We start from the raw sequence: 23,385 nt of genomic DNA, 5'->3' as shown, positions 1-23,385 counted from the left end.
GCGCGGCGGTGCGTGGCGTCCGCACTTCCTGTTGCAGCGGGCGCTGTCAGGGCGCTGCCGGGCGGCACCGCAGAGCCTCCGGGCGGGCAGGGACCGGGCGGACCGCTGCCGGGTGAGGGGGGGGTTGTGTGTGTGTGTGAGGTGTGTGTGTGTGGACTTAAGGATGCTCTCTAGGAGCGGTGCATCGCTCTTCTGCCTGTAGTCATCTTCATCTGGACTCGTTGAGGCATCAGCTTGCCCTCTGTTGAAGTGAGATGTGACGTGACCTTCAGCAAAGAAGGAGTTGAGTGTGGAAGAAAACGTGTAGCTCTTTCACCTGATGGGCTGAAGATGTGGAGCGTTAAGGCAGCCTGTGGCAAGGCTCCCCCTCAGCAGGGCTGTCACACAGAGCAGCACGCTGTCACCTGCTCCCCTGACACACGAGGCGATCAGTCTTATGGCCAGTGTGTGCTTTCAGCCCAGGTCTGAGTGGGTGACACGGACATCTCCTTTTTGTGTTTTGTGTCCATGTAGGTTACACAGAACCGTAGGGGTTGGAGAGGACCTCTGGAGATCATCCAGTTCAACCCCCTATTAAAACAGGTTCCCTACAGGGTTGTACAAGGAATTGTCCAGGCAGGTCTTGGATGTCTCTAAAGGAGACTCCGCAACCTCTCTGGGCAGCCTGTTCCAGTGCTCTGTCATCCTCACAGAGGGTTTGTCACGGTCTCTATGTTCTGATTGTGTTAACAATAGAGATAATGACGCTTTCAGTCCTCATACTTTCAGCAGAAGGTGCTGGAAAAAGGCCACGGGCAAAGAGAAGTGTTTCCCTTGCAGCAGCTTCTCCCCAGAGAGAAATGATGTGCTGATGGTGAGTTTTAACTTGGGGAGACCTGCAGAAGTGTTGATGTACAGAGCTTGTAGCTTTCCCCACTACACCGCCAACTTGGATGCTCTGTTGGTTGGTTTGTCCACACAGAGGTCTGCATTGTTATCTTTGTTGGCAAGTTGTGCTAAATGAAGTTGTGGACTTGTTTGATGGTATATGAGGAACACCTTACTTTGCAGTGTAGATGTTGCATGCTGCCTGGAAAAACCACTTTGCTTGCACATGGGTTATCTCTTTGAATGTGCTGAGTGCCGTCTACTCATAGGGTGTATTGTTTGTGATGGGTAGAACCTGTTAAGTAGGTCTTGTTGGGTGGTATGCATTAATAATTGTCTTAGAATTAGTGGAACCATTTTTTTGGTGATTGTTGTTGCTTTTTTTTTTTTTTCTTTTATGGCTGGCACTCAGTGGCAACCTCGTGCATGGAAGGACTTTTTCTTCAACTGTGGCTCTTCCTGGAGTGCTTGCCAATCCATTTGTGTGGCACTGCTGTGAATTGTTCAGAAGGTGATGAGCACTGCAGAAAAGTACAGGTGAAAACAAACACGGTGCTACTTTACAATGAAGAGCCACCTGATTTCTGTGAGGGAATAAATTGTGGTAATAGCGTTACTGCATTTCTCATCCATTACCAGATGTGGACTGTGCATTCAGTGGTCATCTGCCTATCTTACTTCAACTCACTGTCGGTTCTTGGGTGTTCTTAAAAACACTTTTCAATGTCATCCCTTCTGGTACATTACTGACCTGAGCAGCAGACTGACAAGGAGTTGTAACAGTATCTGAGAAGAGGAAAAAAATGGTCTTTTTATGCTAACATTTTTTCTCTGTGTTCATTTTTTAGCAAAAGTACAAAAATCCAGAGCTTTTTTGAAGGACTGCTTGGTGTGAAACATCTTCTAATCCATTGACAGAAGTATGCTGCTTTTCATTAAAGATAGTAAGTTAGAGGCCTCTAGCTATAATGTTCTGATTTGCATGGTGCAGTGTTCTGTGTGATAGCTTTCTCTGCTCCCTTTCAAGGGAGGTTCAGATTGGTTACTGGAAAGCACTTGTCCTCAGAAGGAGTGGTGAGGCAGTGGCACAGGCTGCCCAGGGATGTGGTGGAGTCGCTTTCACTGGTGGTGTTCAAGCAATATGTAGATGTGGCACTGAGGGACGTGGTTAGTGGGCATGGTAGGGATGGGTGGGTAGTTGGACTAGGTAATCTTTGAGGTCTTTTCCTATCATAATGCTTTTATGATTCTACTTTCAATGCAATTCTTCCATCTTAATTTAACCTTGGTCAGGTATATTACTTGGTGTTCAAACATGCAGGTAATCCGATCTAGCAAAAGTCTAGGATACCTAAAAGTTAGCCAATGAGGCTGGCTGCCTTAGTGATGAAACAGGACGAACTCTTGGCTTAGGATGGAAGTTTTATGTTGAGAGTAGCCTCCAAGTCCTATATATTCTTCCATCACTGGGCTCTACCACTAGGAATCCTAGTCCATCTTCTATTCTTAGACAAAATTTAAGAGGAAGTTGACTAAATATTTGTTCCTTGCCCTCCCATCTTATTCCTTTTCTTTATTTTTTTTTATAGCGACTTTTATTTGGAGAAGCCTCACCCAGAAATGGGGCACCTGCATTCTGTTCCTTCCTTATATGAGAACAGGCCAACTTGCACATCCGCCTTCCGTGAGAATCTGTTAGTGCTGTCTGTTTTTAAGCTTAATTATCATGCATAAAATGTATAAATGCATTTGTGCATTTTACAGAGTGGAAATGAGCTTAGGCTTTGTCTTTTCTGGATTGTTAACTTTAATTTCTTGGCTAAATAGAGTTGGTCTGTTTTGCATTCTTACTTGGAATTGATACTCTTGCAAGGGAGGAAGTAAAAGCTTGGATCCTTCTGGGAGAGTAAAGCACAAAACAGCACTAGATGGATAACTACTCTTATTCAAACTGTGACCCTTCTGCTACAGAGAATCGGTACAGTTGAGTTGTGTTAGGGATCACTCCTCTTTGTGTATGGCCAGTGTACTCTGAGAATGTTTGCAAAGTAAGACCCCATAGAGCCTGGAGGAAAGGTAAATGGGCGATAAAGCAGCTCTGTTAGCTTAACTTTTAGACAGCTGTAGATCTGTGCTTTTATGCTTAGAGTACTCTGAGGCTCAGCAAGGTGCTGCTTGAACTGTAGTAGCAGCTGCTGACTTGAGATGATGCTACTTCAGGCATAACTGATCATAACATTGGAGTCAGACACCTCATGTTTTTCAGAACTCCTGTGTAGTTTTGAACATCTCAACTGTTCATCTTTTTCCACTGACAAAAGATGGGATTTTATCCTCTTTTGGTGGAGAAAGAGTTGAGCTGAGGTAGGACAGACGGTTCTATGAATTCTGGCTGGAATTGTCCAGTGATGCAGCTTTTAACTGAGGTATGCCATGGAAATATGGCACAGCTGTATCTTGTGGCTTATAGATCTCTAATGCAACTTGTAAGACTGGAGGATGCCAGAAGTGGATGTGCTATCTGCACGTGTTCTTCTGAATAGTGAGTAGAAGCTCACATATTCCTGCTGAACTACACCGGTTAGCTAAGGCACTTCACATGGTTTCTTCTCTTCTAGGTGCAAGCTGTTACAAGTACAGGTGTCTGTAGGGTGAATGTGCTAACTGATAAACTGATGGTGACCTTTGGCCAGATAGCAAAAGGTGGGTACAATACAGATAAGGCCATAAATACTAATGGATTCCATATGGTCAGGATGCAAAAGGCCTTCTGTTGGCAAGGGCTAGAATTTAGTCACTATGCAGAATATAAGTTAATTTCTGCACATTCTGCATTTAGTAATGGGGCTAAGGTGAAATCGGTGCTGTTCTATCGCTTGTACTGCTGATAAGAGACCTTTGACATGCTGCCAGTGGTGGTGCACACTCTCGTTGCTGCGCTGAGATTTCCTTATCTCCTTCTCACACTACAGCAATGGGGTAAACTACACTTCACTGTTCTGATAATGTTGGTTCTAGATTGAGGCAACTACTGTGTTTGGACGGATAAAACTTCTGAAGTGTCACACAAGTATTGGTTGGATGGTAAGCTGCTTCTGAGTAATGCATTGCACCTTTTTCTTCATTTAAGGAAAAAATATTTTTGTTGAAACATGAGCCTGCTAGATGTGTTAAAATTATTTTTAACAAAATTAAAATGTGACCTGAAAAATTTTTCCACAATGCGAAGTGGATTTGGTAGACTTTTTGGACTTTGGTACTTAAAAGAATTACTCTCTAAAAATTTTTATTTTATTTTATTTCTTTTAAATCAAACACTGACAATTTACTACTAAATATGCTGATCTTCACCTCCTGTCTTCTCTTGTTAGGGGGAAGCTGAAGTGCTACTAAAGCTGTGCTTGTTGACAGCTTTGTTTTCTATGCACTGTGACTAAGTATCTTCTAAAGATGCACTTAAATAACTCTGGAAGGTCTGATTGCACTGCAATCAGTCTGATTGTCTTTCTGTACACTGATGCTTGTAAGAGTGGATGTTTAATTTCTTGGAGAAATACCAAGACACAGTCTGGCTGAGTCCAACTACTGTGTTATATGTTGAAGTTCCATTTTTGCCCTCTGTCACTGGATTATGAGCCTTGAGTAGTATCTATCTCTTCTGGCACCGTGCTGCTTTACTTGGAGGGATGATAAGATTGTTTGTAGACCGACAGGAAAGTTGTTTAACTTCTAAAGCTTGGTTTTAAATGAAGCAATACGCTAGAACTCATATGCCAATACATGACCAGATGCTTTTGTTAATTATAGACAATTTAGTTGTTTGTCTTGTAAATGAGAGCTCTTTTGTACAGTTTCTGACACTTCTTTCAAAACTTGGATTTTGGTTGAAAGTTTTTGGGATCGCTATCATAAGTGTAAATATAACTGAAGTTAGCATGCATGCATAAGTGCAAGAATATTTTCTTTGTTTTACTTAATGTAGAGAGAAGATAGTACTAGAAGGACAGAGGCAGAACCTGGAAGTTTAATCAAGCTGCCTACCAGATCCATATACATATGCATGCTATACAGGTGTTAGTAGTTCATGATTTGTGAAAGACTAACTATACTGGGAGGGAAAAGGATCACTGAGAAGGCAGGCTTTACAGTTGTGAATTGAGGTAAGACTTAACATCTGACTATGCACTAAGCAGGACAGACTCTGTGGGGCAAACAACCAGTGATATGAGTGAGAATCATTGCTTCCTTTGTTCAGTAGAAGAGTGGCCATGAAACTCTTTCACATGCAGTGGCTCAAGCAACGTTGTTTCTTGAAGAGTTTTAGAGCAGAGTGTTACAGGACAACTTAATGTTTCATTAAGTGTTTTGATCCAATGGAACTCTTTGTCGTTTGGCAGTGTGTACGTGCCTGGAAGGCAAGTGTAGAGATGTTGTAGCATGCTCTTCAGAGAGAAGACAGTCCTTTGCCAGGTGAAGGATAGAATCTGAAGGATTGCTTTTCTGTATAGGAATAGACTAGGTTTCACTGGAACTGCATGGGCTGCAGGTAAGGCTTCGTGTAAGCTGTGCTGCCTTTCCATTGAGACATACATGGTCTTGGCTGAAAGTAGGTTGCTCTCTATTTTAGTGGCTGTCTCTGAATAGCCAAGCGTTGTTCTGAGTGAGAATCTCAGATCTATTGAACATCCTTTTCTTGGTTTGAGGTTGCAGAGATGGAGGACTGGAGGCTCAAACTGAAATATAAGAAACGTAATTGGAAATTGAGGAGAGGCCTGTGTGTATACTTCTAAACGTTGAGAGGGAGTTCCAGTCTTGAAGTAGATGGTCGAGAGAGGTAGTGGAGTGTTATTCACAGAGGTACTCAAAACCAAGCTGGAATTGGCCCTGAGCAACATGCTCTAGTTCTTCCTGGTCCGTGCTTGCTCTGTGGAGTCCAGCTGTATACCATTACCTGCAATGATAAGCAGTGCAGTTAATAGGGCATTTGAGAACAGGTGAGGCTAGAAGATGCTTATTGCACAAGATATGGCTGGTAAAGGATTAGGTCATATCTATTTTGGTGTACAAGTTAACTTCCCTTCTTCCCTCCATCTTTGCACATCTTTGCTTAGCGTTTATGGCTGCCAGTGTAGTTTGTTCTGGGGCTTCTTACTGGAGAGGGAAGTTCTGGTAAAGCAGCACAGCTCCTGATGTTGACTCAAGGATCAGCACAATCTGATTCCTTGTATTTGAACAGGATATGCACAGGATGTGGACTGAGAAACATTGTTAACAGTAAGTAGACTAAGTGTCACTGTATACAGTGATGTACCTGATGTGAAAGTAGATAAAATACTAAATATGTACTAGGAAATTTAGAATTTAGTATGTAAGAACAGTGCTGTGATACAGAAAAAATAGAGACTTAGTACCCAATCTGCGTTTTCTGATTTCTGCCAGCAGTATTTCTTGTAAAAGTTTCTGGTGCTGTGAATAACTTTCTTAGTTTTGTTGTTGGTTTTATTTTTTAAATGAAGACTGGTAGCCATCAGAAAAATTACTTGCCTTGGGTGTGGGATGCTGTTAATCTTTTTGGGTTTTGAAGAGAGTTTCCCAGTCCATAGCTTGCACTGCTGCACTTGAACACGCTTGAAATAATAGAAAAATGAATTGCTATGGAAAAATCTGACTACTAAATGTAAACACGCCATATTTCTGTATTTCACAAGACTGTAGCATTGAAGCATCCTTTTCTCTACATACCTACAGCCTACTCAAACTGAAGAGAGCACTCTTCTACCTTCTTCCTGTGATTTTATGTTCTCCCACTAAGCTTTGGTCTTGTTGCTCGTCTGGTTGTCTCTTTCCCATCCATTTGGCGGTTGATTTCTCTGCATAAGAGAGTCAATTTCTTAGAAAATAGCTGTGCAGGTGGACAAGGAAAATGGAGTACTTAAGCCTGCTTGATGATCTATGTGTAGAACACATTAAAGGTTACCATCCTGATTCCTATAATTCAAGGAAGTCATGGAAGTTTTTCAGTGCAGTTATGATAATGGTATTAATCCTAGCATTATTTCCTGTGGCTCACATGTTATTTCTTTGAAGAATGCTAGATGGTCTTACCTTGTAGCTACGCATGCTTTTATTTGTTCTTCGATATGGTATTAGGTGGGGAGGCAAGAATACTTTCTCTCTCAACAATTCCTAACAACTTCATCCCAGCCTCTTCAGGCTTTTGAGTCTAGGCTTCAGTCCTGATTAAGTATCTATTCTTACAAATTTGTCAGTTCTGCTACTCTTCCTATAATGTTGCAACTTATTTGAGGAGGTATATTTCCCTTGAACCAGCTGATGAACAATGACATGAGAGCAAGTCAACATTATGGAAGGTGTCTGATTTTTCTCTCAAGGATTTGTGCTCTCATCTAAGTCTCTTCTTGCTACTTTGGTTGCTTTTTAGCCAAATGAGTAAAGTGAAAGACTTTTCTTTTTCTCACCTACTTTTATATGAATTCACTGACGGTGTTTTCCTTTTTTTTTTTTTTTTTCTCCAGGACCTTAGTTAAGGAATTCCTTTGGGTTCCATATGTACACAAGTTGGGGGGTGCAGTTATATACAAAATGTTTGACTTAGCAAGGCTATAGGATAGTGAGGTGAAAGCGTGGAGTTCTCTCATTTTTGCTTTCTAACTGTTATCAGAAAGCTTCTGCAGGTCTTTGTTTCTAGGATGCGAACAATTTTTCTCAATTTAAGTCAATAATGAGGTTTTAAAGTCTGGTGACTTGATGGTAAGCTGTTTTGTCTTGTCACCTATCCCTTTTACTTGTGTCATTAAGCAGGGTGAGAATAAGCAGAATTAAGCTTCCTCATATGGAATGTAAATATTGCAGCACTTTTTGTTTATTCACAAACACACAGTAGACGTCAGTCAGGCAATCTTTCTTCAAGTATTTTTTTTCTTGTGGGAAATGAGTTTTGCTTTGCAACTCATATGTCATCTCACAGCGAGCTTTCTCAGGATGTGTTCATTGACTTTATGATCTAGCTGAAGCTGGTTCAGTGACAGGTTCCATTGAGTAGCATTTGACATCTACTGGGAGTAGAGTTCATTGCATTGAAAAAAAGCACAGCTGTTATCATGCAGACAAATCAGTCTGTTAAAAATTGATACATTGTGATACCCTTGTATTGATGCTTAGTCAAAGCCAACAGGTAAGTCAGTTACAAAAAGGTACTTGCCTTGGGTGGGGGATGCTATAGATCTTTGGGTTTGGAAGGAGCCTCCTAAGACAGCTTGCACTACAATTAGCGTGCTTGAACACATTTGAAATAATTGGAAGCAGAGATAGTTGCTCTGGGGAAAAAATCTGACTGTTAAGTATAGCGAGATACAGTCACTTTCTGTGAGTTCTCTGGTTTTCACTGTCATCTGACCTATTTATTGCTGCTTGGAAACTTTTCTCAAAGAAGAATTCAAGCAGCCTGTAGCAAAATTGAATGTGTAATGGAGGGAAATTGCTATATTGAAAGTCTAGTCAAGTGCTCTTGTTGTAATGAGAAGATACTGTATCTCTGCATATCTGACACCTGTATAGCTATTTAAAGGCGTGCCTCTTGGCCTTTTTCTTATATTTCACGTTCCCGAGGAGGTGTTCTTTTGCATATGATGTATGTAATACATTCAATCTGTAAAGTTTCACTTTCCAGGGTGGTGCAAAAACATGTGGCGAAGAGATGCACCCTGATCTACTGTCCTTTCTTATGTATTTGTAAGCATTTTGAGGTAGTGTGTCATCATGCTGCACTGGAAACCTTAAAACACAGCAAAGCCAAAGCAAGAAAAATACACACAAAACCAACAAAGCACCAAATAAAAATCAGTTAGCAACGTGAAAACAGTAGGAGATTCTTATTCCAACTTAATAATGTATGAACCCATACCAGAAGTAACGTGAACATATTTACCATTTCATGAGTGTAAATAAGCCTTTTCCAAGGTATATGGAAACAGCGTATGTTTAGAAGGACTGAAATCAGGCAGGGAATATTTAGTACTCCTATATATACACCCTGTTTATGACTTCTATGCTTCTTGCTTGATACACTGCAGTCCATTCCAGCTGCTACTGTAGCCTCTATCTTCATCTTTTGGTTGCTGGTGCTTTGGAACTTGGAATACAGCTGTTTGTTTAGGCTGCTACTTGTTAAGCTGCAGGCATGCATGCTGTAATGTTGTTACCGTGTCTCTTGCTTTTTTCTAAACAGCTCTTGCATGTGGGATTTCTTTGGGTGCAATGGCAGTGTCTGTCTTCATAAACTATGCTGGTGGTGATCCAATCCTTTTGATTTCTATTTCTGTTTTAGAAACCCAAAGAACAGCCACTCTATCTCCAATGTCCTTGACTTCTTCATCTTGCATATAGCTCTCCAAAAGCGTAAATGTTAATGTGGTGAAGGTTTATTTTTCAAACGCTGAAAACACTGGCAAAGCTTTCTGGATTTTATACGACTAAATAATGGTGGTTTTCGAGTTAGCGTAATTTTTTTCCATGATTATACAGTAGTAGTCTGTCAACATATTTGTGCCAAAACTTAGCATACTGTTTGTTTCTGAAATTAAAATGCCATTGAAATCTGGTAGCATGTACAGTATGAAGAATATACAGAAGTCTTTGGACTTGAATACAGAGTATGATGTTCTTCCATCCTCTAGATGGTGTGATCATGCCAGTAGCTTTGTGAGATATCAGAGTTTTGATGTAATGCTTAAGAAGCCACAGCCAAGAAGCTATTTTACTAGTGTTGAATTGTTTTTCCTGATCAAGTGCTATTCTGATGAGCCCCAAGCCTGTTCTGCTCTTGTGAAACGTAGTCTCTCTATTGCTTTCAAATGAATGTTTCATTTCCCTCTACTAATGTTTGCAGTGATACCAGACAAGATGAGAGCAGTTTCAGAATGCCGATTGCCCTTTGGACAGCAGTATAGGGTATGTTGTAGATCTGTAGGCTCAGTAGCATAGGCACATTCATTTTTGAGTATGAAATAAAGATATGCAGTTCTTCTTGAAGATGTGAAGGCAAGGAAGTCATAAGGACTAGCAGCTAAACTATATTTTATGCCCTTTCAAAGAAATAGTCATAACTGTAGCTGGTCCAAGACTGGAAATCAGTAACTGTGGTTTTCTTCAAGTATTTCATTTCTTAAGTTTCCTACAATGATCTGTTATGCATTAAATGGAAGATCGTGTTCACATATTCTTATTGCTGCCTTTCCTAACACCGAAACTGTTAAGTTCTTCTTTATTTTGAAGTTCAGAATTAGGGTGATAAGATTTTTCTTTACTAATTTGCAAGTCTCTCATTACTGAAGAATGAAATAGACATATCAATACAGATTATCTCTAAAATATTTGCTGCATTTGTTATCAGTTTCCTTGTACTTTCATACTTCTGCGATTATGTTGGATCAATTTTCAGTCAGGACATTAAAAAAAACACTTGTAGAAATATTATGCTGTGACTTTTTTATTTATGAAGTTTATTCAGCATTTTGGGTCATTACACTGTTATGTTTAAACAGTGTTAGAACTCCTAATTTAAAGAAAGTAGGAGGCAATGTAGTCAGATGGGGAATAATTACACTTGCAGTGCAAGTCAGCTTTGTTATACGTGTGCACTGGTGGTTCTTACCACCTCTCAGTATCTTGCATCTTTCTATTATTCTGATTCAAGGAAAGCGTAACGCAGACTTGGCAAATGGAAAACATCCAGAACCAGTACAGTACTGAAATCCTCTGAGCAGTACTGCTGTATTTTTGATTTTAATAAACAAGAAGACCTGCAAAGTAATTAAGTTATTGCTGTTTCATAAATACTTTTCTTAATATGAAAGTGTCTAAATAGTGAAATAGGAGAGTTAAAGTGAATTTGAAATAGACAGCTTCCCCATGATTTAACATTGTAATTGGCACTTGCAGAGGTGGACACGCAGCTTGATTTGACACTTAAGTAGGCTGAGTTTCTGTTGGAAATACTTTGTGTGACTTAAGAAGTGTGATGTTGAACTTTAATTGCTGCTGTTTCATTTCCTTTGTACTAGCTTGTGCTGCTGGTTGATGAATTCTGTCACTTTCAGTAGGAATGTCCTTGCTTAACTATGTCTACACTAAGCTAGCTGCCTAGGCAGCTGCTTTGGTGTATGAGAATTATCTCACCTATTAAGTTCAGATAGTAGGCTTGTTTGATCAGATGCATGTACCTACCTTAGGATAGGAAGAGTTGTGTTCTAAGTTGTGTTGGCTATGTGGATGTCTGCTCTGCTGACTGTGAAAGGTGCTTAGGGTGCCTGAATGGTGGTGCTTATTTATGCTTTCATTTGCCTAAGCAGCATTTATTTTAATTGAAGCACTAAATAAAATGAGCAAGGGTGAGTTTAATTACTTGGATTCTTTTATAGTAACTAAAAGGGCTGATTATCATTAAGTGTGTGTGTGTGTGTGTGTGTGTGTGTGTGTGTGAGGAATGATGCTCCCAAGTGACTGACTGCTTCTTGAACACTCAGCATACCACTGTAGTTTCACTGCTACTGCTGACCTCTCAATCCCTGACCTTCTGATCTTTTAACACTTTCAGGTCTTTCTATTTGAGGTACTGATTTGATTTCTACCTTGCCTGGCCTTAATGATGGGTCTTAAGTTACTCTCTATCATGTGTATGCTCTCATCTTAATATCGAATTGTGGTTGTAGCCAAAAATGTCATTATTTTCCTTTCAAAACTTTCTGGAGAGTTTAGATGACTTTTATCTGTTGGCTTACTGAGACTACATTTCAATATAAGATTGTTCATTTTCCCTTCGTAAAATGTTCCAATAGTTATTAACAGTAGATGCCAATATTTGTATGGCCTATGCACTGAAGGTCAGAATGGAGTCAGTTTGTGGCCAGGGATGGTAGGGAAAGAGGCCAAAAATAAAAAATTGAAGGAGGTAGAAGCCCATGTTCTTAAGATCTAAAATCTTTTGAGTGATTCAGTATGCTGAGCAAAAAAATATCACCGGCTTGACCCTGACTAGTTCTTGTGTTTCAGTGACAATGGTTTTGATGGATTTTTAATTGATCTTACTAAAATAATTTGAGTTTATAGGCATAGCATAGCTTAATGATCAAATCAAAGCTTTGAGATTAGCTTAACAGTTCAGCTTCTTTTATATCTGGGATTCTGAGGGGAGGATGGATGAGAGAAGGGTTTGTAAATCTGTAAGTATGTCAGGTGGGGTAGAGTAGGGTAGAGTATGTCAGGTCTTAATTCTTTATATTTTCACATCTTTGAGAAGAAGCTTCATTTTAATATGGGAGAACATACGAAAAGAAGGAAAAGCTACTTTACTACTGTTCTTACTGTTACAGTAGGACTGTACTGTCTTTGGCATTATGTATGTGGAGGAAAAGCACGTACCTCTAAGATGTATTTATATACAGTGAGGTGGTGGTAGGAGATAACCATCGAAGTTTAGCATTTAATTAAATTGCTGTATATTATTGAATTTATCTAAGACATTACTGACTTTCCTCGCACTCAAAGTTGCTAGCCTTTGAAGCTAGTGTCTAATGTTTCCCATAATTAAACTTAGCTATGAAGTGGAATAAAATCCTGAATCCATGCGATGTGCTCAGTGCATCAATATACCCTCGGAAAAAGCTCTTAGAGTACAATTCTATTCTGTTGCAAGTTTCTCTGTACCTTTTATTTAAAAGATACTCTGCCCTTGTGAGGCCCCATCAGGAGTACTGTGTCCAGGTCTGGGGCCCCCAGTACAAGAAAGACAGGGAGCTGTTAGAGAGGGTCCAGAGGAGAGCCACAGAGGGCTGGAGCACCTCCCTGCAAAGACAGGCTGAGGGAGCTGGACTTGTTCAGCCTGGAGAAAAGAAGGCTGCGGGGCGACCTCATTGCAGCCTTTCAGTACATAAAGGGAGCCTGCAAACAGGAGGGGAATCAACTCTTCAAAAGGGTTGATAACTGCAGGACAAGGGGAAGTGATTTTAAGTTGAGGGAGGGAAAATTTAGGTTGGATGTCAGGGGGAAGTTCTTTACAGAGAGAGTGACGAGGTGCTGGAACAGGCTGCCCAGAGAGGTTGTGGATGCCCCATCCCTGGAGGTGTTCAAGGCCAGATTGGATGGGGCCCTGGGCAGCCTGGTCTAGTATTAAACATGGAGGTTGGTGGCCCTGCATGTGGCAGGGGGGTTGGAGATTCGTGATGCTTGGGGTCCCTTCAAACCCAAGTCATTCTATGATTATTGCAGCATCTCTTCAGCTGTATATCCCTGATATTTGATGAGTTAAAATGTCAATTACTTCATTCTTGTGAAGATCAGATGTGCTGGTGTCATTTGGAGTGGTGCTGTTAACTTTGCATGGAACTAGTCACTCAGTACATAGAATTTAATTCCTTTCTTGAAGAATCTCAAGTGATATCTATTCAAAACTATGTCTGTTACTTCTACTCTGTGTTTAAGCGTGTAGTGGCCCAGTTACAAAGATCTATAGCTGTGACTGTGTATTGGAACGGTTTCTTTGGTATGCCTCTAATTCTTGAAGAATACATGCCAAAATTGAAAATTACTTAGTTCTCCATCTCTTGCTCTCCACCAAGTTTCTGTCTTGCAATATTTATCAAACTGCCTTTTTAAGGTGTAGTCCTGTTTGGCAATGACTGTGTCCAAAAATGACTTGCAAATTTTGGATGTCATTATTCAGAAATTATGTATTAAAATGTAGTTGAGTCTTGCCTTTCACCCAGTGAAAACAGAAACGTTGCTCCACATGCATACAGAAGTAATATGCTTGGTTCTGCTGAAGGCAGTTTTTACAGCTGGGGGCTAAAACCATGAAAATCAAACTGCTGACACAACTTGAATCATAGTACCGCAAGTAGCACTTCTTTGTTTTTGTATGACAGTTTCATTGGTACTATAAATAGTTGGCTCCTTACAGGTGTTCATATGTAATAACTCTTAGAAGGCAACACTTGGTAAGTTTTCAAATGAATCATGTTAATTCCAGGATTAATTTTTGCAGGGAGACCTTTTGGCTTTTTTCCTTTTGAGGTTTTTAGTCATAAAAATCCATATGTGAAAAAAGTCCATTCCTTTTAATTCTTGAAGTGCAGCTTTCTGGCAGGGAGAGTCAGAAAAGAAGCTGGCTTATTTGTGATAGTGGGCAGGCTCACTTGATCTAATGCTTCCTTTGGTCAGTCTCCTTGGAAAAAATGTTTATTTCTCTCTAGTTGTTCTGTTCTGCCATTGGTACTCAGTTGGCAGGAGATCTTCAAGTTAGCTGTGTTACCACCAGCACTGAAGTAACAGCAGATCTAGGAGAAAAAACCTGTGTGCTTCTGTTCCAAATGCCAGCAAGGAAGCTTGAATACACACACAGTAGTAAAGACTTTCCTCAACTGTTGCTTGGTGTATATTACTGACAGTGTCATGTGCTTTTAACTGAATAGATGGCTGAATGCAAAACCAGAGTTCCTGTTGCAAGACTTTCTATTGCTCCCTCTTGGTTCTGGTTTATGTAGCAGTGTTGGGAGAACAAAGAAGTGACTGTGTACGTGGCTTGTCTGGAATAATTTAGGTGGCTATAGTCAGTCCTCAGACAACTTGGTAAAATGCTGTCTATAAATTAGGCTGGGAAACTTCGTGTTTTCTTTTACAGTTATCACTGAGCCTAAATTTAACATGGCTGATAGTTGGTGCAGTGCCTCTTCCAGGTAGTGCTGATTAATGCAGTAATACTCTGGGATGTAGTTATCTTGACCTGTGGAGAACCTGAAGTGAGCAACTGTATGTGGCTCCTGGCATCTACAAAGCAAACAAGTCTTTGTTCAGTTTTTGAGACTGCTGTTTAAAAATGTCCATCAAGAAGCAGTGTGGTACTGATACGTTTCCTTTTCTCTCCAATCTTTACCTGAGCTTACTGACATCTGAAAAAAGGGTGTGAGGTTTATTTGTAAATGCTTTACTATGGATTTCAAAGATATTAGATACTGTAGCATGCATGGGTTTGTAGTTGCACCTTTAAACGGTTTAGGTAGTGAAGTACTTGAACTACATTTAGCTGGGAGTTATTAGGTTTTAAGAGATTTTCGTAAGAATTTCCTTAATTAGCATAGAGACCAGACTTTCAGAATTAAACTCCAGCATACTGCCACCTTTGTTAATACATTTATCCACATTTAGTTCATTAATTACATGGAAAAGGCTGACTAATTCAGTGGGAAATGATGTTGGAGAGAAGGTGATGGGAAGGGAGCAACGCTAGAGGAGGAGGAAGTACAGGTGAAGTTTTTGGTATTGTTGCCCTCTAGTTCATATATGCAGTTCACAAACAAAATATTTTTCTAAGAAAGCTTGCTTTTCAGTTAAATAAATTTCCTTGCCTAGATAATGTGGGGTGAAAGGCATGAATTAACTTGCTGATCCTGAAGCAATGGCTGCAGGTGAAAGATAACAAATTGCTTGAAGGTATCAGTGGTCATTTAAACAAATTCTGATTTGTTTCTTGATTCCTTGGTTGTTTTTATTACCATTGTTTTGTTATCGTTCTCAATACTTCAGCTCTACGTGACTTTTCTTTAGGCTTCCACCTTTAAGCTATTTTCTGTGATTACTTCATGACAATGAAGTAGTTGGAACTTGTAGTGAGTAATATTTTTGCTTTCGTTTAGTGATCATAGCATCACCAAGATTGGAAAAGACCTCTAAGATCATCCAGTCCAACCGTCCACATATCACCAATATTAATGAGACTTTATATAGACAATGTGCTTCATGGAGTGCTGCTTTCCTGGATGTCTGCAAAAGGAACTTGTTGGAGTCCAGGCCTCTTGGGGAGCAGAATTGGAAGAGGACTAAGCTTTATACTCTTTAAAACTGCAGTCAAATGTATTGAAGTTTGAGATGAGCATGGAAATTTTGTCACATTGTAGGTAAAGAAACTGTATGTATGGTGATATGAGCAAGAAGTTAAATAGTTGTTGAGGTGGGGGAAGGGCAGAATGGTTCAGGGCTGTGAAATAAGCCCAAGTTCAAAATCTGAAAACAGCTCTTTTGAACAGAACAAGGTTACCACTTTCCTGTTCTCTCTGCATGGTTCAGGAGGTTCATGATGTAGAAATCTCATTAAAGGCTGTTCTGCTTTTGTAGAATTTTATTCCATGATGGTGCAACCTCCACTCCTGTGTTCTGATTTTTTTTTTTTTTTATGGACCAACGTGGATAGATGGAGAGAAATAATACTCTGACAGGCTGATTATACCGTAGTAATGCACTCTTCCCTTGATCCCAGTTGCGGCACAGAGCTGTGCTTTTAGTGACACAGTAAAGCTCTCCACCTAGAGGGAGGAAACAGACTGCAGTCACTGGAGCAAGGCTGGCTACCTTGGTTTGGGAGATCCACGCTTCGCATAGAGAAAAGAGTGGCATAGAGGTCGTCTTTCTCCAAGAGAGAAAATCAAATAGCTGATAACTTCCATACTTAGTACTATATTTCAAATAAAAATCCAGCAGTACTGAGAAAACTAGACTCTACTATTCAATAAGGATACAATATACAGTAAGCTGCACACAAATATTAATGTTCTTCAGATATTTGTTATGCTTTGTAAGAAATTGCTTATTCAGATTACTTTTCTTTGCTTTATCCCTTCCTTGATTTAGGAGTGGACTTCTAAAGAGCATCTCCTTACTCTGGCTGAAGACAGTACTCCAATAAATGTGTTTCCTACTGTGCTTTCTGAATGTATAACTGTGTTTGCAGAATGGCATTGGTCGTACCTAAACTTGACATTTTAACTTAAGTGAAAGGATGTGTGTGTAAGAAGCAAGTAATTTTATTTCCAGTATAGTAGATTTCTCCATGCTATCCTTAAATCTCCTTTCCCATTGGGTCTTCTCTACTTTGAGCTTTGTTAAATGAGCTGCCCACTTTCTTTGCTACTGGTTTTTGATCACTAGGAAATTTTCTGTAAGAATCTCACTTGTTCATCTGGATGCAAAATAAGTTGTTGCAGAACAAATCTCTTGCTTTGGCTTAGGGGCAGCCTATTTTTTTTTTTTTTTTAAGAATCTTGAATGTTGATGAACAATACCAGTATGTGTTTGTGATTGTTTTGTTTGCAAAAAGTATGCATTGCTTTGATTCCTGTGGAAAATAAATGTTATGAAGATTTTAGCTGTGCCATCTTTGACAAAGAAAACTTAGGGGGAAAAAGAAAAAAAATTAAGAAGGGCATCAGCTTTAATAGGAATAGGATGAAATCCTTGTTTTTATATGCCTAGGAGTATTTTCACTCTGAAGTATGCAAGTTTTGCAGCAGTAGCATATATGCTTCCAGATTTTTTTATATGAACTGAACTGGTTTTCTGTTCCAGTGTCAGAAGAGTTTAGGTTTATGGATATGGATTTATGGGTGACTGGTATGACAATTACAGATATGGAAAATCTGAAGGGAACTGCTGGAAAGTATGTGGTATTGCTAACGGTAAAATATATCATACAGTAGCTTTAAAAATGTTTTTTACCATCTATCATTACATAATCTCAAATCACTGATGGCTCAGTAAATCCTTCAGCATGCATGTGAGTTAATGCAGGAAATTTGACCAGACAACATTGGTTATACAGAGGATTACTATCTGCTACTGCTGTAATAGGCAAGTTTGATTGGTGGCATTATTTCCTACGCTTACAGAAATGTCTTGTTGAAAGCTGTTTTGCTTTCTTTGTTTCTTGCCAGGCTTCTACTATTGATCCTTGTAGTAGAAATGCTAAGTCATTGCTTGAAACAATGATTGAGCACCTGGTAGGAATGCAGGGCCAACCCAGGGGAGCTCAGGTGCAAGCAATACAGCTGAGAGACGGGAAGGGGTGGAGCCAGGATGCACCCCTTCCCAGCCCTCATTTAAGGATTGGCAATGAAGGTGAGGGTGTCTCACTGGGGATCTCTATGTATGTGAGGCCTTCTGAAGGTAAGCAGTTACTTTGCTTTATTTTTGTGCCTGTGGCTGTTGTGTTTGAGCCTGGGACCTTGCTACTCTGCTGTTATTGCTGCATTTTCTATCACTTTACAATCCCCAAATTCCACACAGCTGTCTGTTCTATAACCTTTCAGTCCAAATGAGCCAACTGTAATGAAAAATGTGAGGAGGGGGAAGGAAATTTTACAAGGTCGCATGATCTTAACTCTTTGAGGTAGACTCAGTGGTTTGGAGCATGGTCTCAATATCATCTTCTGGGACAAGGGCTTTTGTTTCTTGGTCTGTATCGATAAATTTTTTTGAAAATGACTGTCCTTGGAGTCAAATAGACTTCATGATATCACCTGTCTGAATTCTGAGAAGGCTTTTCTCCATGCTGGCTGTGTTCCAGTCCTTACAGCTCTCCTTCTGTCAGGCTCACCGTCCCTGTGGGTGTGTGAAGTATTTTCCAGACTGTTGTATCTGATACTTGACAGAATTTATCTTCCTCAGCAAACTAGGATGAGACTGGGAAGACAGAATGGAATCTGATAGTACTGCACTTCTGGTTTTGGTGTTCTAGGTAGTTTGGGTCAGGAGGCAGAACAGTGTTGTAATCTAAGCACTGTTGGAAGTGGGTAAGCATTAAATAGCATAAGAGAAATGGAGGTTGGAAGCTTTGATATAAAACTGTGGCAGGAGTTGTCTGCTGAGGTGGGTAATTGAAGCCCTGCTGAGTGTTCAGCTGAACAAGAGGTTGGGCAGAGAGTTTGGCACTGGACCAAAAGGAGCGGGGCAGTCAGGGAGAGAGGATGGGTAACTGTGATGAGGGGAAGTGCAGCAGACTTAGGTTGAGCAGTGAAACTGGAGCAAGAGTTTAGGAAAACAAATGATGGCGGGGTGGGTAAAGGGCTAGGAAGGAGTGACTGGGAATGGGCCCATGAAAGAAGTGGCCCTGGAAGAGTGGGTGAAGCTTTGGAAGTGGGAAATGGAGATGAATTGGGAACATCCTGAGACTGAGATTTTAGTAAGAGAAGGAGCTGTGGAATGGTTTCCCTCACCTTTCCTGTGGTTCTGCAGGCTAGAAGTTCTTCCCTTTGTCCTAGCAACCTAGCTGCTACTCTGCCTACTGGCTGCCTCTTTTGTCTGTTTTGCCTTAGGACAGGTGTCTGCTTGTGGGGGATAAAAGCAGGCGTAGCCTTTTTCTGTGGTGCTTGTGAAATTGTTTAAGTCTTTGTGGGAACAAAAGGCAGCCCTTGCCCAGACTGCTGCATGCATGGTATGAATCTGGTAGAGAGAAATCAGGTCATAAACTGAACTGAAGCAAGGGGAAGAAAAGCTTTTCACTGAATTGCCTTTTAATTATATGCTTTCTTGTATGGGATGCGGAAGAGGAGAGCAGAGGGCAGATCCTTTGTGTTGAAAGCGCAGCTGTATACTGAGGTTTTTAAACTTCTCGTTTCTTCATGAAGGTATTGAAGGTACGTAATACATTAGGAAGGAGGCTCCTTTAGCTGTTGCTTTAGCATGTTCAGGACTTCACCTAACTCGGGAGCTCTCAAAGATCTCACTTCATGCTCTTGGAAAATGAGAAATGCATCACTGAGTATTTCCAAGTCTTACTTGTTATGTACTGTTCTCTGACAGACATGAAGACTCATTGGAGAGGATGCCTTCCAGCATTTCACACCCAGGTTTTCAGTAGCTATTGCTTCAGATATAGAATGCTCTTGTGGGAAGAAGAAAAAATACAGTTAATCAGAGCTGTAACCATTTTTTTTTTTAATTCCAATGTGTTTTTTTGTTCTTAAGTCCAAGCTTTCTACAACACTTATGCAGAAGTAATCTGTTCTCTTAATTCATCTTTTTGGGGTGCTTTATACAGTAGGCCTGATAAAACTTGCTGTCCATTCCTAAATAGCAGTGGAGATGGTGGTCCTTTCATTCAATTTAAATACCTGTTTTGCTGCTGTTAATCTCAGTATCAGAACATGAAATGTCAGTAGAGCTGTGGATGTTGAGGAGGAAACTGGCAGCACCTTGTCCTCAATCTGCCACAACTGCCTGAAGCTATTTAATGCTCTGTTTTGACCATAGTTTAAAATGGAGCAGCAATCTTCCAATCAAATATTCCGCAATGGTCTGTTTTCATGGAACTTCATTTTTGAATAGCAGCTTGTGACATCTTGTTTTTAATACTAAAAACAATTACTGCTATTTCTATTTAAAAAAAAACAAACGTTGTTTGTCGCATTTGAATTACACAGGCTCTGTAAATACCACATGTGCTACAATGATAACCTTCTGCTCTGTGTTAATGTGTTATGTCAAATATGGTCTTTGTGCTGTAATACAGTGAGTCATCTTTATGTGTTGGGGTTCTTAGTAGTGACCTTTCCAGATTTGAACATGAATGCCCTGGAAATTTCTCCCAAGTTTCCTAAGTGTGTTCTACTGTTGCTGTGGATCTTATCTTAATATTTTTCAACCCAGAGAATACAAAATCACTTATTCTTGCATACTGTTAGCATGGAGCATAGCAAAAATTCAGTCTGGAAGTGACTGTTGAAAAATGAAATATTTGGGAACGTAGTCCTTCAAAGTCACTTTTATATAATGATTAAGAAAAAAAACGGTTCAAAACACAATGTCTTATTTAGTAAGCTGCTCATCTCATGGTATGTTTGAGCCAGATTCAGTTCTGACTGTTGCCTGCCCTATTTGTTAGTGAGAGAGGAAAATGTGGAAGAGCCAGATCAGATCCTGAAGCAGTAAGAGCACCTTGTCAGCAACGGCACTGCTGGACTTGGTACTGATGGTGGGTGATGAGCCGAGCAGGAGCATTTTAGAAAGGAACTTAAGCAATGTAATGAGTAGAGAGTGAGTTAGAAAGGCACTGGAATTGCCATTTGTTTTGTCCCCAGAAGCTGAAGACTTTCAAGATGCAGGCAGCCAGAAGGGCTGGAACAGAGAGAGAGGACTTCTTTCTCAGTAAAGTGGATGTTGAGTCTGGTTGAGGTTCTCTCTCTCAGCTTACCTGTTCCTTTATTCATTCTTCTCTTACCCTCAGCATTGAGGAGGGCATTAAATGCATTTTGATGCACACCCTTTCCTCTGTCACTCATTTTTTGTGAAAAATCCTGGTTTCTGGCATACTTTTCCTGTAGGTACATAGAGAGTCCTGGTCAGAGAAACAGATCTGTTCTGGGGGATTATTTGAAAGATCTTTCATCCTTGAAAATTATTTCCTGGTATTTCTTTCCCATAGGGTTGTAGTGCACAGTGGTGTTGGTTTATGATACAAAACTGTGCTCCAGCACACTGTTACTAGTGTCTGCTGCAGAAGTCTGAAACTTTACTGGATTAAATTTGACTTATGTGATGACTATTGGTTATTTCACTATTACTGTACACAGATGGAGGCTGGGATTTGAGTCTTCTCTGTGATAATTGCAACTTGATGAATATGTTTCTGTGCATGCGTGGTCTAATCAAACTGATGCCAATCAAAACTTTTCTGTTTTTAATAAGTGCAGTTTTTAGCAATTATCTAGAGCTCTGAACTCCTAAGGCATGTCTACCTTGAATGAAATGAGCTGTGCGTGCAGGTGTCTCATCAGTTTTGATCACATTCAGAAGCTGCTTTTAGATTTATGAAGTTGAATCAAGTGATTGCAGTGTGTTGATTGTGAATAAGACTGCTTAACCACAGAAGGGGCCTTCATTCCAAATCTGGTTTCTTGAGTTGAGATTGAAAGCTCCTCACTAAACTAAATCTTGAGCATCCTGTTCATAGGAAATGATGTCAGTGCTTTAGATGACATCTTAAAAAGCAAAACTTGTTATGTATGTGTTAAAGTTGTGGATGATTTTTTGCTTTCAGTAGGGACCAAAACTAGATATTTAGGTTCATAACATCTTTATAGAGGGGGAGCTTCATTACGAAGGCATTCTTAAATGATTCTTACTCATGCTGTACACAAACTGTTGAGGAAGCACTAATACAGAAATAACACGATACTTGTTCTATCTATGAATGTTATAGGACTTCTTTCAAAAAACAATCAGCTGATGGAAAAAGTCTTATCAAACATGTCAAAATGCAGCTGAGAGGTAAAAGGGCAGTAAGAAGAATCTTAGGCTTGATGTGTTCGGAAGTTCCTTTTTTAAAGTAGCAGTTTCCTGAGCTTAATGGAAAACTGACTGTTTTCAGTTTCTAACTTTAAAAGGCTAGCAATCTTCAACACCAGTTAAATATGTCCATATTAATTTGCTCTAGAGACGTGGCACTCTTTCTGTAAGAATTAGTGGAAGAGCTGCATCTTCCATAAGTCAATGTCAAGAGAATGTTTATTCTCTAACAAATAATTCTGCTTTGACTAAAAACAAACTGCTGACCTTCTCTGGGCTTCTCAGCCAGCTGCTATTTAAATGTGTGTGCCCCTGCCTCATTAGGCAGTGCAGCTGCAAGCACTGTACTAGCCGGAAACCAGGGCATTTATGATTGAGTTCCTGTTATTGACTTGCTCTAGAGAAAATGCCAAATTCCACTGTATGTACTACAGTCGAGACACTGTGGGAGGCTGGTGCAAATGCTGTTTTGACATTTGTAGAGGGTAGATTTTTATCATCAAGTTCAAGGGTTATTTTCTTTACAATTTCTTTTCAGACTAGTAAGTAGTGCAGGTAGTTAAGAAAATGACAAACCTTAGCTAGCAGACCTGGGAAATGTGGAACTAGAAAAGTATCTGTAAGTTTTTTGCAATTAGATGCGAGCTCTTTTTTTAATAAGTTTTTGACTCTGAAGATGCACGTGTCAAATGAGTGGCTTATTGTGGGGTTTTTGAAATAGTGGTGGAGTTTAACGAAATGATCTGCAATATAGGATAATAACCAGTAGAAATGCAGAGTACATTTGGGACAGCATTATGCTTATTACATACGAATCGTTAAATTCACAAATGGGCCAAGCTATGCTTCTTTTAAAGACAATCTGTAGCTTTTGAGGAAGTGTTGAGCCATAAAATCATAGAATCGCCAAGGATGGGAAAGAGCTCTAAGATCATCCAGTCCAACTGCTCACCTTTCACTGATATTTCCCATTTAGATTCCATATTTACATTGGTTTTCATTTGATAGTGTTTTTGTCCTTAAGTCTTCCTTCATTTGAATGCTGTCCCGTAACGTAACAATAATGCTAGCTTCAAGCAATTTTTTTCTATATTAAGTATTATGTACATCATTATTCACTTTTTCTTGGAGTAGTATGCTAAAATTCCCTAGAACTGAAATTGTTTGAGTGATCTGAATGTTTTTTCCTTCTTTCGCAGTTTCTCCGTGTGAAAACAATTTATAGTTGTAGTGAACTGGTGTTCCTAGTATTGGACAAAAGTATTTGTTTATGGATATGCTTTCTAACGAATCCAAAAGTGTTAATAAGGTATGGGCAGAATAAGATCTTCTTATTGGAGTGGTAGGCACTTTAGGAAATGAGAAACGCTGTTCTTTAAATTGTGATGG

General features: G+C 39.9%; 1 protein-coding gene and 1 long non-coding RNA gene across 3 annotated transcripts in view; both read left to right on the top strand.

Annotated features, from left to right (window-relative positions):
- GMDS (GDP-mannose 4,6-dehydratase) overlaps positions 1-23,385 on the top strand; it is a 393,306-nt gene that overhangs the window by 630 nt on the left and 369,291 nt on the right. The window lies entirely within an intron of this gene.
- Positions 164-2,568, top strand: LOC146544614 (uncharacterized). The gene is made up of 3 exons (XR_014882316.1): positions 164-1,404; positions 1,716-1,811; positions 2,457-2,568. It is a non-coding gene; the product is annotated as an uncharacterized LOC146544614 (long non-coding RNA).

Source organism: Meleagris gallopavo, chromosome 3 (assembly GCF_905368555.1).
Source record: "Meleagris gallopavo chromosome 3, MGAL_WU_HG_1.1, whole genome shotgun sequence".
NCBI lineage: Eukaryota > Metazoa > Chordata > Aves > Galliformes > Phasianidae > Meleagris > Meleagris gallopavo.
The sequence above is the reverse complement of the archived record's forward strand: the minus strand, read 5'-3'. Positions and strand labels throughout refer to the sequence as shown.